Genomic DNA, 4,337 nt, shown 5'->3' on the forward strand with positions numbered 1-4,337 from the left:
GTTTTATTTTCATAAACGGTTATCAACCGTTAGTGCCAAAGCACTAGGCTACAATATATTAATTACTGCTGTAGACTACAACCACTACTTGTTTAGTTAGCATAAACTCAACAAAGCTAGCGTTAGCTGGCTAACTGATGTTATTTTGCCGCTAAACTGCACGATATAAAACGGTGGTCTTCAAAGCAGATTTAATCCTCATACACAATAATAATATTCAAAGTAATACTGGGCAAGTAATGGGCAAAACGTACCGTTGATTGACGCGCAATGTCAGCGGACTGGTAGCGACACGAACCGTTAGCCCCGCAGTCAAGTCTCGTCGTTCTGATAGCTCCGCCGCTTCGCTCCAACCCCCCTCCCTCCCCCCACATCTACAGCTGATCTACAGGTGAAAATTCCTTTTGCGACACATTTATCGCAAGAAGTGTAGCAAAAGTCAAGACCGCAGATTCGTCGATTTATACTGCCACAGAGCAGATTCGTCAAGTTGTAATGACTTATTTGAGAGGTTGTAGGCTAATAACCAAGTTGCAGTTGTAATGGAAAATATATTTAAAAAATATGTGTTTTTCTGCAAGTGAACATTTCATCACTAAGTTCATTTTTTTTCTACAAGCTACAAAACCTTTTTTTTTCTTTTGTGACTTCAAATGTGGTTCACAGTTACGTGGATATTTTATACAAGTGTACATTTGGTTCACAGTTACGTGGATATTTTATACAAGCGTAAATGTATGCACACAAGCTCAGATTTTTTTTCTGCAAGTGCTCACATCAGGTTTTACACGCTCTCGCATTTTGCACCATATCTACCTTCATATGGGAGACACATTTATTAGACCCTCCAGAAAAACGCGTGCTAAAATCCTTGATTATGCGGGCTAAATTCCTTGATTATGCGGGCTAAAATCCTTGATTATGGGATTAAACATGCGGGGTTTTTATGTGATTTTATGCGGTGAAACTGCGGGAAGTTGCGAAATATGCGGAAAGTGGCGAAATATGCTAAATATGCGGGAAGAAATTATCAATTTTTTTTTAAATATTGGGCTGTCTTACTTATTCTCTCTCACACACAACCTGCCACTAACGTTAAACCCCTTTACTATTCAATTAAACACGTTCAATGTTTATTTATTGTAAAAGCAATTGGGCTATTTTAATCTCTCTCACACACACACACACACACACACACACACACACACACACACACACACACACACACACACACACACACACACACACACACACACACACACACACACACACACACACACACACTTCTCCGCCTCATTCTGTTTTCATTTACTCGTTCGTTATCTGCAGCTTCAATCTTGTAGGCTACTCACCTCGTTTCTTGTAGCCCTCGAAAGGGTTTTGGAGGTTGATGCCTCGTGAACGCGAGTTGTTTGGCTTTCTTGTCCGCAGCAGCAGAAAGCATTTTGGTCCAACACCTTCACAGAGAGAGGTCACATGTCACCGCAAGAGAGGGCAAGGTGTGAGCTCAGCGTCACCATGGAGACTTACTTTGCAGGCCTTTAAGCAGGTCCAGGGTCTGCAGTACTTCCTCTGTGATGTCTGATGACCTCAGACCTTTCAACCTCCTCTCCCAGAACAGCTGCAGACAGACAGACAGACAGCATAATTGAATATCTGCTCTGGAATGGAGCATCTCGTGATTTCACTTTGTTTTTTAACTGTCAACCAAATGCTTCCTGCTACTGCTACGGCAAGCACTGCATTGCTTTTACTGTGAAGCAGCCAGTGGTGGAAAGTAACTAAGTAAATTTAACTCAATTACTGTTGGAGATTTGGAAGATGTTTAAAACCAACCTCGTCTCCGCGTGTCGTTTGGTAAGCTGGGTAAATTCGTAAAAAGGAAGGGATTAAGAAACACCAGAATGCAAGTTAAACAATAATCTTGTTTTAATGATAAAAAGTAACAATACAAATACAAAGGAAGTACTTCCTGCTCTTTCTCCTGTCTTACTCTCTGGTCAGCCTGAAGAAAAAGAGATTGAACCCCAGGAAAACACAGGCTTTCATATTAAAAACACAGAAGGAGGTGTGTGCGTGCTTTCCCCCAGAGGTCATCTTATTGGGAGAGACCAACACATGGCCTGTCGCACCCAATCAGTGCGACACAGCAGAAGAAACCCGGAAACAAAAAGTCTCTTTCAGTTTGACGAAGACCAGGCACCTTTTGGTGTCTGGTACGAACCTGCTCTAAACAACAAGTTTCCTTATCTTATTTCACATCTTGCAGCCAGCACACACACATCCCCTTTATGGCCCTTTGTCCCTGAGTCCATCTTCCCGCCTCAGGCTACCACACACAAGTTAAAAGTATGTTTTAAGATATAGTTGTTATAGTTGGCTAAATATACGTAATACATGTAAATCACTTTCATATCAATAATAACGAGGAACACATTACCTATGCTCTTAAGCAGTATTAGAGATGCTTTTCAAATAGTCAAACTTCACACAGACCTAATATAGAGAACACACTCATTTGTCCTACAGCCCCTCCCGCCATTTGAGCTATTGTTCACATCTTTACTTCAAATAAAAGGTTTTACATTGTATATTTCCAGCTTCCTTTACACATACTGTTATTATTAATACAAAGTAATTAACCACACACATCTATTTAAAACAAGTAGATTTCCCTGATAATTGACATGCTGAAAATCTTAAGAAGAATGTCCCCTCCCCCAGCTCTCTCGTCCCTGTCATAAAAGCTGATTCCATTTCATATAGAGTAATAAAACATGTTTAAGCTAATTTCTCCACAATGTTTGTAGCCATTTAGTACCCACACATGAAAGAATAAAAACAGATGTATAGTTGAACAGTAATCACGCAGCACATATATTTACTGCAATGAAAACACACACATTTGCCCTAAGCATGTGTAACGCACCCTCTTCTTTTATGAGGGAAACATTCCAGAGTTTTGGAGCTATCCCCAAATAAGGATGTCCCCTGCTTGCATCCCTCTCTAAACACAAAGACTTCACCTCAATATATTGGGGAAAATATACTTTGTCCCTTCAAATTTAACACACATGAATATATATAAGGTGACATTAAAATGAATATACCAGATTTAACTTTCCTGCCATAACACGTTACTTTAGTACTTCAAATAATTCAACTAATCCTTCATTACTCAAGTATTGTACTCAAGTACTTTTTTGACAAATTTGTACTTTACTTAAGTAATTCTAGCTATTGCTACTTTATACTTCAACTCCTCTACAATAATTGCACTTAGTATTCCACTTCATTCCAAGTGATAGTTACTTGTTACTTTGTAGAGTACATATAAAACCACATGATATACTGATATGTGACCTGCTCCATCGAAATCAGTCACATTGACCCGAAGACACATTTGAGTTGTGTACACTGTTGGAAAGAGGGGGTTCCTAGCTTTCTAATGATATCAGGATTGTTATTGTACTCCAAATATTAAGCAAAATATGTCACATTACATAATGACTGTCACCGAGTCATCATTTTGAGAAAAAGGCCTTCAAAGTTTCCTCTTCTCTGGAATCCATCAATTTGATTATTTGTTAGCGGAGCAAATGATCAAAATACTAACGGAGGGAAGATATTTCCGTTTGGATTACTGGTGTGTGGGAAGCTCGCGATTGTGTGTGCGTGTATACGTGTGTGTGTGTGTGTGTGTGTGTGTGTGTGTGTGTGTGTGTGTGTGTGTGTGTGTGTGTGTGTGTGTGTTTGTGTATTTTTGCGTTTGTGTGTATTGTGTTTGTTTCCCGGGGAAAACACTCAGGAGAAACACCGGCTGTTGTTATGCCTGCTGTGACATTGCAGGGTCAATATCACTATAAAGTAACTTTGGTGTCCCCATCAGAATCACTCAGTTATCATGAAAATTTAGCAGAATAATGAAACTCTGAGGTCTTATTATAAATGGCCAAACATTTACACACATATCAGTACAATGATAAGTCTCTTGAAATGTGTTTCCTTCCTTTTATACCGTATTTTTTAATTGGATGTACATGATTTTGGCATGTCCCACACACTGCTCTGCTAACTAAAGTGTGTGTAATAAGTGGTTAAATTATACTAAATTAAAAACGTATATATATTTTTTTATTGTCCACAACGAGTTATTTGATAAAACGAGTCATTTTGATCATGTGTATTCTATTTTCATAATAATATTGAACATTTTGCATGTGTCCTTGACATTTGCTGTCCACCCTGTCATTATGGGGAAACTGCCCCATAAAAAAACATCTGATGTTTTCAGTGACATCAATACCACCATTTTGTCTTTCTTCAGTGGAGGCTGA

General features: G+C 39.0%; 1 long non-coding RNA gene across 1 annotated transcript; it reads right to left on the reverse strand.

Annotated features, from left to right (window-relative positions):
* Positions 1 to 1,160: 1,160 nt before the first annotated feature.
* LOC307025043 lies at positions 1,161 to 2,550 on the reverse strand. Its single transcript, XR_013804047.1, has 2 exons — positions 1,531 to 2,550; positions 1,161 to 1,457 (listed from the first exon to the last, which is right to left on the reverse strand). It is a non-coding gene; the product is annotated as an uncharacterized lncRNA (long non-coding RNA).
* Positions 2,551 to 4,337: the final 1,787 nt, after the last annotated feature.

Source organism: Notothenia rossii (assembly GCF_949606895.1).
Source record: "Notothenia rossii genome assembly, chromosome: 11".
NCBI classification, from domain to species: Eukaryota; Metazoa; Chordata; class Actinopteri; order Perciformes; family Nototheniidae; genus Notothenia; species Notothenia rossii.